The sequence below is a fragment of the Aythya marila genome, assembly GCF_965140915.1.
Source record: "Aythya marila genome assembly, chromosome: 3".
Lineage (NCBI taxonomy): Eukaryota > Metazoa > Chordata > Aves > Anseriformes > Anatidae > Aythya > Aythya marila.
The window spans coordinates 81,658,129-81,673,522 of NC_139044.1; the positions used below are offsets into that span (position 1 = coordinate 81,658,129).

The following is a 15,394-nucleotide window of genomic DNA, read 5'->3' on the forward strand; positions in this document are numbered from 1 at the left end:
GAACTGATGTTAGAGATAGTTTGAGTGTGCTCTGACATCTGGAAAAAGTTATACTGAAGCTTGGCTGCAGTTCAGTTCTTTACCTTTTAGGACAAGCCTCTTGCATTTGATCTGGGCTGGAAATTCTCAACATCAGCTTTTGGAGATGTTTTGATGTGCATGTGTAGAGAAGGATGTAAGAGAAAATGCAAGAGGATCTCGTCTGAATTCTGCTGAGTGGCAAAGAAGGCAACTAATGTCAGTGGAGAGGTTAAGTAGGCTTGTCAGTGTAAGGTAGAAGTCACATTTTTGAATGGGTATCCATATTCTGTAGGCAAACAATTTTTTCACTGCCTGAAGTGAAGACTGAGGGAAGATTTGTATTGGCTCTTGATACCCCACACACAGCACAAAAGCACTTCTCAAGGAAGGAGCTATCTTTTCTCTGAGCAGAAGAAGGGGAAAACTGCTTACAGTCCTCTCAGCCTTGCTTCAGAGTTTATGGAAAGTGTTGGCCTTGCTTGCTCACCCTTTACAAGTGGAAACAGGCTGGCCATCTGCAGGAGCGGTCTTATTTAGTGGAAACTGCCTCATGTAAGAAGAAGGGGCTGGTCCCACAAAGGTGTGGGTTTGTTGACATCTGCTCTCTTTCTGTGTGATTGGAGGGTGCTTGGAAGGTGTGGTCTCATCTGCATCATGCCTCCACTGCCTTTGGCTTGACCAAATTGAGCCGTGCCTGAGGCTGTAAAAGGAGGGGACTGCTGCAAGCAGAGTAAAAACGTCTGTGTGAAAAAAACATTGCTCTTTTCCTGCTCTGTTTCTTCAGTGTATGCATTCCTGCTGGTATGTACCTGAAAAGAGATGGCCACATTCCTGGGGAGAGGGCTTTGGGTCTGTGTAGGTATGTGTATGTGTGTTCCTCTGGGCGTATGTGTTTGCAATGCCAATGTGAGCATTTTTGTGCTACTCTGGGGCTTGGAGGGTGCCAGAGCTGTTTTTGAAGAAAGGCAAGAAAAGGAAGTTCTTATTTCTTGCAAATGGTTCCTTTTTATTTATTATTATTATGGTGTTTATTTTTTATTTATTTATTTTTTAACGATGCACATACTGCTTTTCAAAGGTGCTACTGACAGCTATGGAAGAAGTCCTGTCTTTATTCAGTGTGTGCCACATTTCAAGTAGCCCCTTGCGCCAGAGCAGCCCCAGCATAAACATGGCGGCAGCATTGTGCAGAGTCTCTGAACTGGGATGAAAGGCTGCAGTACAGGACATGCAGGGCAGTCATGCATTGGCTACGTGACATGCATTGGATATGCAATGATCTGCTCCATCTTCACCTGCAGATAAGGTATATTTAACTGCAGAGGTTCCTGCATCTTATGGTCAGGAAGCAACTCAGTTGTTACCGGCCCCTTTCAGCTGTTACTGGCCTCTACCTGCACTAACTTTGGGGTGCAAATATCTTTTCGTTAGAAATTGGACTGTGGGAACTACTTGTGTGTGAATTACAAGGCATCCAAAAGCTTTCAAGCCACTGCTGACTTGGTTAGATTGAATTTTCTGTGACTGTGCTAGTCTTTCCCCATTTTTCTTCTACCAGACATGATTAATGAGGCACAATCTTGATGAATTCCAAGCCATAAGAAAGGCAGAGGGCAGAAGCAATACTGTGTGGTGATGTTTGTTTGTTTGCTTCTTTGTTTTCAAGAAAGGATATAAAGTGTCTTGAATCTACAATAGTTTGGCAATTGGTCCAGGTGCATGTACATGAGCACTAATGTTATTTTCAGAGAACAGAAGTACTGTGTGATTTTGGCTCAGGGTGGAAGATGAAAGGAGAGCCCCTTTGGACATGAAGCTCTGGTTGGCAGCTGCATTTGGATGCTAGAGGAGCTGCCACCAGAACGCCGGGCTGGCTGCCCATGGCAAGGCTGGGATTACTTTGCTGCTACATGCCGTTGCTCAGCACAAGAACAAGGCACTTACAAGAAGGTGGCTTTGTGTGGCAATGTGCAGGTCACAGTTCCCTTTCTCTAATGCTATTCACTGCTGCCTCTGTTTATACTCTTCTAGCTTGTGATAAACACCGGGGCATGACAGCCTAAAGATATTAACAATTTAAAGTTCAGATGCTTCTAACGCTTCTGCAAACATTTGGCAGTAAGCCACTTCTCTTTTACCTACTTAAGCCACTACCTCATTTACCCAAGCTTGGTGAAACTAGAAGTCTGGCTATCTAGCACACTCTGGTTTGGGAGATGAAAGTTAATAAAATATTTCCTCTCTTTTCTGTAACCAGGGCAAGCTGAAGTGCACAAAAATGGTTGCCTGCCAGTCCTCCGTAGGAGGAAAATAGCCTGGCATTGTGTCACTGGAGTGCAGACAGGCAGGAGAGCCAGAAGATTTGTTGTCAGGAACCCTTGCACGTACTCTGGGGCCGCAGCTCAAGTTTTTAAGTTACACGTACGTATTGCACAACTTCTGAAGACAAGAAGTCCTCCAGATGATGCAAGCTGAGTGAGTGATATGTTCTAAGGATGCCAGTGTAAATTTACCCTTTTACACCTGAGGAGCTGACTGGTTTAAGCTGCCATCTCAGAAGCTGTGTGAGCTAGCCCACACTGTGTGCTGTGCTGTTCTGTTTGCCCAGAGCCAAGCGAGGCTGTCTGAATAAGGCTTGTGAATCTCTACAGTGCCCTGCATTCACGGATGAGACTGCAGCAAGAGCCATATGCCTCATTTTTAAAATTGGCCTAGGTTCCAAAACACAAGGGTGCTTTATATAATTTTCTGGCTTCCTGATCTTCTTCTCCTTCTTGAACTTTCTTCCTCAGACCTAGCTTCCCTCCTTCATCCCCACCATTGCACCCAAACAAATACTCTGGTTAGACCTACGTGGGCAAGTGAGGGTGCCTGCCCCAATGGCAGCTCTCATGACCAGAGCAGCCCTACCACCTCCTCTGAATGACATGACAGCCCTTGGCTAATGCACATGCACCAGAATAGTGTTTCTCCTGTCAGAGGAAAAGACATCAAGCTTATAACTGAAGGAAAAAGCTATCTAAAGGAGATAAGAGTAAAAGAGATGTTACTGCAGTTCTATATTTGAAATAGTTACGTATGTGTGTGGTAACCCAAATGATGGGCGGACTGCACTTTCCCATTACCATAATTACATTTCCTTTCATAGCTAGGGTTGGGGACACATCCAGACATTACAGAACACATCAGTAGATTTAGTGTGGCTTACTCAGTCTCCATTTATCAGACTATGTCCCAATTATGTCACATTTAGGAAGCAGAATAATTTTCTGGTTATAGCACACAAAATTTGTGGCATACTAATCCTAGTCATCCTACTGTATGACCTTGGAGAAGTTGTTTTACTTCTCTTTGATGGTAAAAAAATTAACTTGCCTCATGGATGGATTTTAGTACCGTGCCAAGTTAAAAAAAAAAAAAAAAGTCTGAATCTAAAGTTAGCCTTCTAAATCCATATTTAGGGGCTAAATGGGGTGATTTGTTTTCCACAACCCTGAGCACCCAGCAACTGTCTCCCACTGAGGCCAGCTGGAGATTTTGGGTGTTAATCAGTCTGAAATGTGAAGCAAAAGAAGGGAAAGTCAGCTGCTTGTGTGCACGTGAAGAGAAGCTCACTGATGTGATGACAGGCAGGAGCAGCAGTCTGTCTTTACAGGGTGGTTGTCACAGTGACGGTGGTGGGGTGATGCAGGTGGGATTAATCTCACTATTTTTGCAGTCTAGAAGTGGGATATCTGCCTTAGGCTGGTTGTTCACAATCCCCTTAGAGGATCCCTTGGTTCAGTGGACTCAGAGCAGCTCTCTTTGGAGGCAGATAAGCATTCCCCAATGTGTCATTCTGCCCACCTATCTGGTCACAGGATGAGTTGTCCTCCAGAGATGGTCAGCTCTGCCCACTGAGTGCAGAGTTTTGTGTATGCTTAGACAGCTTGCTCAGGCTCTGCTGACTGTAAAGGCAGTGGGTGACTTATAGTGCATTAGGTAAGTCCATGTGTGTTGCAGAGCTTTTCGTAGCTGCAGAGAATGGTGAAACCATACCACAATTCTGAGAAGGTTGGTTGTGAAAGTTATGATCAAGTGAAAGCAGGGAGAAATACTTGAGACTTGCAAGGAATAAGAAATATAAACCTGACTGTAATCAATGAAAACCTATTCTGTATTGATGGGATGGTTTGTTTCCACTGGACAGCTTTGTTCTTCAGGGCAGTATTTGAGGAGGAAGATTAATTTTCCCACGGGAGAAATAAGCTTTGAATAAGTCAGCTAAAATGGATTGTTCTTATGTGCACCGCACATCTATAGGAGAAACAGAAGACGTTTACATGCTCCCTGAGGAGGAACCATGACAAGCAGACAATTAACCAATTCCCCCAGATTCCCCGATTTAAAGAACCACGTAATGGCTTAATTGAGTTGAGTTGCTGAGAGAGCAGCACTGCACTGAGATTCGTGCTGTGAAGTGCACGATTCCCAGAGGCATCCATCAGGTTTTAAAGAATTGACTTTCCATGCTAATTGACCCAGATGTGCTTGATTTTACCTCACAATCTCTACTTCATTCAATTACTGGTAAAGAGAAGGGAATGAGAAAAAAAGGCTCCATTTATCTCATGTACTATATTCAAAGGAAGCTTTCCTAAAGCAACATTTTGTACTGCTGAACAAATTGTTCAGCCTGAACAGGGGCAGCATTTATTCCACTTTTTAAAAATTTTATTATTTCCCAAATGACCGAGCATGTATTTTGTAAGGAATAGAGAATATTTGTTAAGCCACTCTGCTTGGCAAAGGCAACGTAGGCATCGTCAGCAGAAGAATAAGCATGGTACAGATGGATGGACGGTGTGTGACCTGCCTGGTCAGGCAGTGTTCAGAAGCACAGCAGGAAGTCCGAGTGTTCTCATGGCTGGAGGCAGAGCTGGCCCGCCTGATCCATCAGTGCACGAAGGAAATCACACAGTTTAGCTATTTTCAGCTTTACGAAGGCAAGGAGCCAACTGGGAGGAATAGGCTTTGCAATGTGAATGAGCAGCTGAACTCTTCCATGTCCCAGGACAGTAGGCACCCCGTTTTCACAAGCTGTGTTCACTTTTTATGTATGTGTAAACATCCCTGGAGCACACGGAGTAATTAGCACAACACTGGGGTTTCCAATGCATTCTCTGTGTGTGTGTGTGCAGGACCCTGTTTTTTGTTCCTTGTCAGTTCACAAACATTAATTCATTTATAAATCAAGCATCTTTGTGTGGTAGGGACTGAGTCCTCCTCTCTAGCAGCATTCCTGGAATACCACTGGAGGCTTTCTTTCATAAAGAAGTGTGCTCTCTACCTGGTTAATGATTTCAAACTTACCACAAACAGTGCCAGCAAGAGACGTGTCGAGTAGCTTCTGTGTATTCATATTTAAACAGACTGTGTGAAATTGAAATTATCTTGCACCATAGTTATGGGAGCAGAATTTAGCCCCCAGTGCTTGTAACTAGCCATATTTTGTACTGACCAGTCAAGTTATGGAGCTCTGCTGTGAGGTGAAGGTGTTTAAGACATTTACTTCTTTGTTAAGTTTTATGCCATACATGGTCAGCTGTGGTGGTTTTTGTTTTACTTTTTTTTTGGGTGTTGTTGTTGTTGTTTTCTTCTTTCCTCTTAAGAAGGCTCTCCTCCAAACTGCTGAATCATGCTGCAACCTTAGACATGATGATTTTTCAGAATTTGAATCATAGTTGAGCTCTCTGGATATCAAGCTGTGAAGCCACACATGGGCTCAGCCGTTTGGCAGCCACCGAGTACAGCTTTGGCAGTATCATATTCACAGGCCAGATGTTGGATGGTTCAGCCACCACATGTGGCATATTAGAGAATATAGCAACAACATGACTAAAAATTGCAATTTACTCTAAATTTAAATACCATGGTTTGTACTGTTCTTCATGATTTAGTCCAGGTATTAAGAACCAGACTGCTTTATGCATGAGTCGGTATCACACCCTACAAGAACTCCTCACCTAACAAGCCCACATGCAGTGAGAAACTTCTTTTGGTGTACAAGCTGCTTTTGGTCTTGCATTGCAAGGTGCCCCATGAGAAGCTGTCCCAGTTGGTCCCACTTCTGAAGTTAGTTAGATGTTTTGATGTGTGCAGGATTAACAGAAAGTATCATGACCCAGTGGAACCAGCACTAAGAAAGTCAGGATAGTACCTGGGATTTGTAAATGCAGTATGATCATGTTGTGTTTATGTACTGCTGTAACCTTGCAGGCTGCAGTGATGAATGCCTTAGCAATACCTGGGAAAGTTAGAGACAATCTCCATTAAAATAGGATTCTTCTTCAAAGCTATGCTTCTGCACACCCATTCAGTTGAGCTGCTTCCCAAAAGTGCATTTTTTAAAATAATGTTGTGTATTCAAATGGTGTGTTTTGAACATGCTGAACATTTGTGCATGTGAAGAAAGAAACTGAGTCTTGACAGTTCCATTCCTGTATCAACACTGCTTTATGACCACAAAACTCAGCCTGTGAAAACAGCTACTGTTGTTTTGCTGGGCATTTGAAAGAAATATCTTTATTCTTTCATAGTGAGCACTAAATCTGGGCAGGAATAAACAATGAATCACCTAGGCCAAATTACTTAAACACAGTGGCAAAACTTTTTTTTTTTTTTTTTTTAATGAGGGTGACTGAGACACATAGTAGCAAAGTGCTCATCAATTTGATCTAATATATTTCAGTTAAATCTTAAACTTGAGACCTATGGAGAAAAGAAAACAACTGAGGGAACACGTATAAAACCCATTTACACAATGCAAGAATGTTCCCGTGAATAAGTGAATACTTAAGGACTGATAATTTCACTGTGCCTGTTATGCTAAAACTGCACCTTGAAGTCTTGCTGAAAGAAGGTAATATATCTGACAGTTTTCTTTGCATGCCAAACAGTTAAACTGAGCTGTTTTTGTGAAGAAATAGCACTGGAGTGGAGGAGGACTGGTGCTGGAGTATGAGATACGGCATAGATGAGCAGAAGGGAACACTTGTGTGTGTACCAGGTAGAGAGACAGGAGGCTCAAAGGGGAATACTGTCCCAAAAGGAAGAAGGGATTTAGAGACAGGGAGAAGCAGTGTTGGAAGAAAAAGGTCTTCTTGGGGTCCATGACATAACAAGAAGAGCAGCAGAAAAAAATATGAAAGAACCGAGATAACTTTTTGTTTCTCTTGTTTTGTATTTCTGTAGCTGGGTGAAGCTTGGTTCCTTGAAGGAGAACATCAAATGAACAAAGCAGCATGGGTCCTTGAAAAATAATAAAATGGCTGGAAGAAGAAAAATTCCCAGGCAAAGTATATCATTAGGTAATTTAGTAGCAACAAATTCAACTGGCCAAAGAATCTAGAAAATTTGGAATATATTTTTTTTCCAAGGAACAGATATGTATAGTCATTATCTAAGTAAAAGATAGTATGTTTTGCACTGTTCTAAGAGCAGAAAGGGTCTAACTTTCAATGAACACTTCAATACTAAAAGTGAGAACTAAAAGGAAGGAGGAACAATGAAGAATCATAGCAGCAAAGGATCTTCCCCATAGGTTCTCAAAGGTTCTTCAGCCTTAAGATGGAAGAAGACTAGCTCAGTCAGTCTAAGTTTGTCAGAAAACTCTGCTTTTAGTGGGTGTAACTGTAAAAAATGCTAAAGCAGCTGTTATGATGTACTATGGTGTATTAATTATTATTTGTCTTATCTACAAGTCAGCAAAGAATGAAATTGCTGAAGATAGTCTCAGTAGTTGAGTCACACAGTATTTTGGTTCTGGTTCTGACAGAAGAAATTCAGGTCAGAGACTGGTGTATTGACGGTTTACTTTGAGTTTAATAGTGTAAAATACAATTAATTTGCTTTTTCATCCTGAAAGATGATGCTCTCAGGATGAAGTCAGAGTAAAATGGATGTGGTAATTCTGTGCAAGTGAAATATATTCCATAAGATTTATTAAAGGAATTCAAAAGAAACTAGAGGAAGTTTTTAAAAGCAGAGATTTTTGGTTCTTGGGAACCAAGCCAACTGTAATGGAAGCAGATGCTTACATGGAGTCCAGGATTTACCACTTAAAACATCCAAATGGCAATGCAGCAACATGCTTGCTGTGTTCCTGGAATTATGAGATACACATGAAATGCTTTTAAAATGTTTAAATTAGTCAAAGATTTAGTCATACTGAGTGCAAAGAAATCTGTATGGTAGATCATCTCTGCCTACATTTCTGAGCTATTAAGTAACTTAGATACTGTTAATCCTTTCCTCATTTTATTTCTACAACATAAGAATCTCATACTAGAGATACTGGATGTCTTGCCTCAAATGTTTCATAATATGTAATTCCAGCAGATTTATGTGTGCTTGCAGAGAGATGACATCACCTTTTATACTGTTGAAAGGGGGAAATGTCATTATTCAGACACCCTGTGTCATTTTAAAGCAGACAGGAAGACAATAGTATTGTTCAAATGTTGAGTTCAGAAACAATAGAACTGCTTACCTAATATGTGTTGAAGTTTTAAGTCTACACACATCTTTTGTGGAAACCCTAGAAATAACCTCGATTTCCTTCAGCTCAGTGACTGATGGACACCTGGTGCAACACAGGATTTAGCAAGATAGTTTATTCAGTAAGCAGTAATTGCCATGTACTAGCCAGGTACTTCAGTTTAAATACCTTTTGAAGGGAGAAATAAATCCTAGAAAAATTTGTCATCTCTACTACAAATTCCAAAATCTACAGTATGTTTGGAAGAAAATCAGACATAGTTAAGGGACAGACAATTACACAGAAGCCTTAGAAAACCTTGAAATAACATTCCTTCCTTCTTGATTTAACAACCAAATTACCAAATTGATTTTGTTACCCCAAGGCAAGCAACTGTGTACTGAAAATTCTTACCTGCACAATGGAATTGAAATGTCACAGGGTTTTGTATCCTGGCAGGGAGGAGAACACTGGGAGAGAATAACTAAAACTCTTCAGTCTGTTGTGTTACATGTGAAGAAAACATTTTTTTAGGGGATATGTTATTTCTGTTGGTGCTGTATATATGTATATATAAGTATTTCTTGAAATGAGGTAGTGGTTTTCTTACTGCTAGGATATACCACAGAACAACTATTCTCCTATACACCCCAGGATAGTTTGGATCTTAGTTATTTCTTAGTTTTGTACTTGCTTTGTAAAATGAAATCTAAAGTCATTGTTTTTGGTTGTTTTGTTAAAACCTAAATTTAATTCTATGATTGATTATCACTGCTTTGATTAGGTATGAGTCACTACCTATCATCTCTCCCTTCCATTACCATACCATAAGAGGTATCTTTTTTAGCACTTGAACATAAGAAAGCCTTAGTTGTCCCAGGTCTCAGTCACCCAGTAAGATCTTATCAAGCCTCTGTTTTTGTTTTCCTTGATATTTGTTTTCCTTGAGGTTTCTTTTCCTTAGACTCACTGCACAAAGGTTTTGAATGACAGCTCCATGCATTTCTTCAGAAACTGGATGTAGGTAAAGAAATTGAGGAATGGCAAACTTACATTCTGTAAGATCAGAGTCACTGAGTCTACATCAGAAATGATGGCTAGAAAAATGAGAGGAGCAAGGAAAGTTAAAAGAGTTTTGCAAGACAGGCATTACCTTTTCTAATCCACTGAAAATAATGGGAGTATTTTCTGGATCGGTGTTCTCTCATTCAGGTAACCAGAATATAAACCGCATAGATTCTTTTCTAGAAACATGGAAAAAAATAAAAAAAAAAAAACATTATCTGGAAAATGGATCATCTTTTTCAAGATGTACATTCTTGCTGTATTAGACCGAAAAAGCTTGCCAGGCAAGCACATGAGCTTCTTTTACACTGATGTTGCAAGAATTATTTCAAAGACTTCTCTTGTATTAATTCTGTTTCTATAGGCCCTGCAGAAAGATAGTTATTGGTTGCTTTCCAATATATTGATGGCAAAACAGGCTTTTCAAGAAAATGCAATCAAGAGCTTTCTCTCCCTGCTAGAATACTACTGAAGTTTATTAAGGACATCAGCAGCAAAACCCGTCTGAAAAGAAGAGGCTATTACTTCAAAGGAAAATAAATGTAAATAAATAACAAAAACACAGATATAACTGCAAATGTTACAGCTGTTTGCCTAGCCTCTTCATCTCCCCACACAAGCTGTGGTTTTGTCTACATTGTTTGTGACTTTTGAGTGGAAAAGGTTAGGAATTTTATATTCTTTATTTTTTTTTATGTCAGCTGGCAATCACCTTCAGGACAACATTCATAAATTACTTTATGTGCTTGAGAGCAGGAAATTTTCTCTCCATGCAGTGGTCCTATACTGCATGTTGCACTGATGAACCTCCTGGATTTGTAGGGAAGTTGTTTTCCCTCGTGGTATTTTAGAAAAGTTCTAAGCCATTAGTACAACTGAATCCAGCAGCACCATAAAGAAGGGAGATAGCATAAAATCTTCAATTTCTACTCAGAGAACTTGTTTATCTAGTATGGGTTTGTGAAGGGTAGGTCCTGCCTAACTAACCTGATTTCCTTTTATGATAAGATCACCCGTATGGTGGACCAAGGGAAACCAGCTGATGTGATTTTTTTGGACTTCAGCAAGGCTTTTGACACGGTTTCCCATAGGATCCTACTGGACAAAATGTCCACCATACAGCTAAATAAAAACATCATACGATGGGTGAGCAATTGGCTAACGGGCAGGGCCCAAAGGGTTATGGTAAATGGGGCTGCGTCAGGCTGGCGGGCGGTCACCAGTGGGGTCCCTCAAGGCTCCATTTTAGGGCCGGTACTTTTCAATATTTTTATAAACGATCTGGATGTAGGAATAGAGGGTATTTTGAGCAAGTTTGCTGATGACACCAAACTTGGAGGAGTTGTGGACTCAAATGAGGGCGTAAAGGCCTTGCAGAGGGATCTGGACAGGTTGGAGAGCTGGGCGATCACCAACCGCATGAAGTTCAATAAGAGCAAGTGCCGGGTCCTGCACCTGGGACGGGGAAACCCTGGCTGCACGTACAGACTGGGCGATGAGACGCTGGAGAGCAGCCTAGAAGAGAGGGATCTGGGGGTCGTGGTAGACAGCAAGTTGAATATGAGCCAGCAGTGTGCCCTGGCAGCCAGGAGGGCCAATCGTATCCTGGGGTGCATCAAGCACGGCATCGCTAGTAGGTCAAGGGAGGTGATTGTCCCGCTCTACTCTGCGCTGGTGCGGCCTCACCTCGAGTACTGTGTGCAGTTCTGGGCACCACAGTATAAAAAGGACATGAAACTGTTGGAGAGTGTCCAGAGGAGGGCTACGAAGATGGTGAAAGGCCTGGAGGGGAAGACGTACGAGGAACGGCTGAGGTCACTGGGCCTGTTCAGCCTGGAGAAGAGGAGGCTGAGGGGAGACCTCATCACAGTCTACAACTTCCTCGTAAGGGGGTGTCGAGAGGCAGGAGACCTTTTCTCCATTAACACCAGTGACAGGACCCGCGGGAACGGGGTTAAGCTGAGGCAGGGGAAATTTAGGCTGGACGTCAGGAGGGGGTTCTTCACAGAGAGGGTGGTTGCACACTGGAACAGGCTCCCCAGGGAAGTGGTCACTGCACCGAGCCTGTCTGAATTTAAGAAGAGATTGGACTGTGAACTTAGGCACATGGTCTGAACTTTTGGGTAGACCTGTGCGGTGTCAAGAGTTGGACTTGATGATCCTTAAGGGTCCCTTCCAACTCAGGATATTCTATGATTCTATGATTCTATGATAACATCATCATCATGCATGAGTAGTGCACAGGAGAGTATCCATCATGCATGGGTGAGTGTCATCATCATGCATTCTAGGCATGGGCTTACGCTGGAGCCAAGAATCTGTAGCCCATTTCCTTTCCCTTTTCCCTGTAGCACTTGCTGTTCAGATAAAGTGAGGCTTGTACTGTTCTCCTACCTCCTAATACTGCTTGCAGCTGCATGCAGCCTTTCATGTCTCCTTCAGCTTGAAGTTGTAGGTCTGCTGGAAAATCCAGCCACAAGACACTTTAAGTAGCCGCTTGATCTTTGTCAGTGAGATCAACTCAATTTAGATGCATACCGTTCAGAGGTCAAATCTGGACTGGAATATGTTAAGGGCTGTCAGAACATTGTAAGCAGGAAAGACAGACATTGCAACCAGCAAGTGTTTGATTCCAGCAGAGAGTCTTGTAAATGGGGATGTTTAATAGACCGTGGAGAAGTTAAAAGGAAGGATTAGACAACTGGTGGGGTCAAGTGCACTTAAGTAATCATAAATGCATAGGGTAGTGCTGTAATTAAAAATGCTCCTTCGCTCTCTCGGTTGGCCTTGGCGTCGGAGCTGTGCCTAGTAGAGACATAGTCTTAGTTCCAAGGGGCTTCTCTTAGTGGTCGAAATCATACGAAAGCTTCAAAACCTATGTATGTGCTTAAATTTACAAAGATGGCGGAGGAAATGCCTGAATCATTAAGACTCTTGAATAATCAAATTTTACCACATTCTACTCTGAAGTAAAGGTATTTGTGATAGCTGTCTGGAAAGCAAAACTTTCCAAAGAAAGATTCAATTTTTATTTTGCCATGTTTAAAAGAGCTTATTTTTAATAACTGTTTTTATTAAACATGTAAAATAGTTTTGATAATATTTATCATAAACATTTTGATACAACTGTCTGAGAAAACTGTAAGCAACTTTTACTTTTTAAATAAAAGGGCATTTTTTACTAAGCAATGTTTCTTGACTATTTTTACTATCTGTAGCAAACACACAAGAGTTATGTAACTCCATTAAATGCTTAGAATAACATTTCCAATGCACACTTTGCTTGTTAAGTTAATGGAGTGTTTTCTTACACACCAGGATAGAATCACATGATGAAATTTGAACTGATGGCTTTAGGCTTTCATTCTCTTTGATTACTTATTTGGGTCAGGCATTTAGAAAGAAGATAAATATAATACAAAAAATATTGACCTTCTCTTTGAAAACATGGTTTTAAACAAGGATGTGAGTTGCTGCTTTGCACTTTGTGATGTACTTCTAGCTAAGTTCAAGTTCAGATTTACCTATAATTTTTAGTGACAGGAAGTTTATAAATGTCCCATTCTCAGCAGTGGTGGAAATGCATGAGGCTGAAGTCTGAAAATACTAAAAGAAGAGGCAAGAAAGGGCTATCTGCCTGCTAATAAAAGGATTGTCCAGAATATGATACTCATGTGACCCAAAATAGCACTTCTGTTTCTCTCATATTATATTTCTCGTATTTGGCATACAAAAAATCAGCTGGGATCTGGCTTCTTAAAAACCCTTTTTAAAAGACAAAATAAGTGACCTTGCTTCCTTAAAAGTCCTGGCCCTTCATGTTCCTTCTAAAAGCTTCAGCTGTGTCAAGAGTAAGAAAATAGCTTACCCTGCTGTCCTAGCAAAAGTTTTCAGGAAACAGAAGTTAGAACTGGATACGGAGTTTATATGGAAACTGCTAGAGTTACAATGGAGCTTGTTTAGCATCAGTAAAACTGCTAAAGTTTAAATAACATTGTATTACTAAGATTTTTTAACTTTTTTTTTTTTTTTTTTTTTTTTTTTTTTATCTTTAATAGAAAAGGCAAATGACCACTCAGAAACACCGAGACTGCATTGGACAACAAGCGAAATGCCTCACAAAAGTACCAGAGGCTGGTATGGATTACAGAAGGAGAAGGTAGAATTGCCCTCCCAGGATCTTTGCAGGCCCCATCTTCAAGTGTCTGGGACAAACATCTGCTAGGCCATAGGTCTAGAGAGAAATAGAAGGACAAGCAGGTTTGGAAACCCTTGAGAACTTGTTTGCTGGAGACCATCAGTGGCGTTTCAGGTATTTTAGCACAAAGCTCTCCAGTGATTTGTGTAAATCCTGAATGCTGTCTTCCTGCCTGGATATTAAAGGCCTTCTTTTCTTGTCATTACAATGTGCAGAAAGCAGTTGTTCTGGTATTCTGTCCCTGAAAGGGGTATGTTCTTTTAGTACTGTATATCCTGAGATTGGGCAAAACATGAAAGCAAAATCATAAGGAGCTGTATTACTGCCTGGTTCTTAGTAAGATAACAGAGAGTCTCAGAGGATAAACATAAGCTGCTTTTTTACCTACTTTCTTAATGTTGTTTTCTGTGTTTTGTGCATTCTGAACAGTGCAGGCAGGAAAACAGAAATTGGCATTACTTCTTGGAATACTTAAAATTTCACTGAAAGCACATCTCCATGCCTTTTCAGCCCTGCAGAAACATGTCTAAGTTTGTACAGCACTGAACAGAACAAGACCTCGGGCCCGTGACTGTCGATTTCAGGCCCTGCTGCAGTACAAATAATTGACAGTAGTTATTTGTTGTGAGAAAGCAGATCCGTTCTCGATCGGTGATACCCAGAGAAATGTAGGCAAGGTTTCAAAACAGAAATTGGAGTCAGAGCCCGCCCAAACTGTGTTGGAACTTTGCTCTGCTTCCTTTGAACCACTCCCTTTCCATCGGAGAGGAAATGTGTGGCACGTACTGAGCTCATGGGGCTGCTTGACCTGCCACTTCTGCCGTGTTTGTGTGAGTGTGGAAAGAATACTTCACACTTTAAGGTATCCTTTGTTTGCCTGCTGCATTGTCACGAGTTTCTTTTCAGCAGCAAAGAGTTGTGCTCAGGACTGTAAGTGCTGGAATCCATCCATAATAAACTGGGGTCTCTAGGAGAAAGATATTTCAATGAAAAGCAGTCCAAATTGTCTTCAGAAGTAGAAAGAAAACATGCTGTTACATTCAGGCGAAAGCTCTGTCACACACCCTTGTGTGTGCTGTCCGTGTAGCTGCTGTTCTCTGCTTAGCGCTGGGGTAGAAGCCAGTGGGTTGCTGTGCACCCAGCAGGGCTCGGTGCCACCCTGACGAGCTGCCCCATGCGTGTGGACAGAGGCTGCCCAAGATGCCAGCCTCACCATAGGAGCTGAACTGTGTCCTTGTGAGCAGAAAACCTGCTGCCTTTCTCTTTGTGTTGTGGGGAGGAGGCTGCCGGCTGCTGGAGGCTGAGCCTGCAGCACCATGCCAGGCTGCAAGCCTCAGCAGCTGGTTTGCCAAGGGAAGATTTTACATTGTGTTGCCTGAAGACAAGCATTCAAGCAACAGTTAAAATGGTTGAGCAGCTTGTCCATTAGAAAACAGTGTTTTTTTTTTTTTTTTTTTTTTTTTCTTTTTTTTTTTTTTTTTTTCACAGTCACTTCCCAGTCTTGGACATCCAGTCACTAGTTCCTTAATTCCTGCAGAGATCCAGCACTGGCATGAGAAACTTCTAAGCATTAGGCTGCCCTGTGTGCTTGG

The 15,394-nt window shown here is 41.5% G+C and overlaps 1 long non-coding RNA gene across 2 annotated transcripts; it reads left to right on the forward strand.

Moving 5' to 3' along the window:
* The first annotated feature begins 715 nt into the window (after window positions 1-715).
* LOC309876068 lies at window positions 716-14,504 on the forward strand. 2 transcript variants are annotated; one of them, XR_014317114.1, is made up of 5 exons: window positions 716-822; window positions 2,279-2,442; window positions 7,255-7,370; window positions 13,663-13,916; window positions 14,232-14,504. It is a non-coding gene; the product is annotated as an uncharacterized lncRNA (long non-coding RNA). The 2 variants fall into 2 exon arrangements; XR_014317115.1 differs by lacking the exons at window positions 13,663-13,916; window positions 14,232-14,504 and adding an exon at window positions 9,969-10,203.
* Window positions 14,505-15,394: the final 890 nt, after the last annotated feature.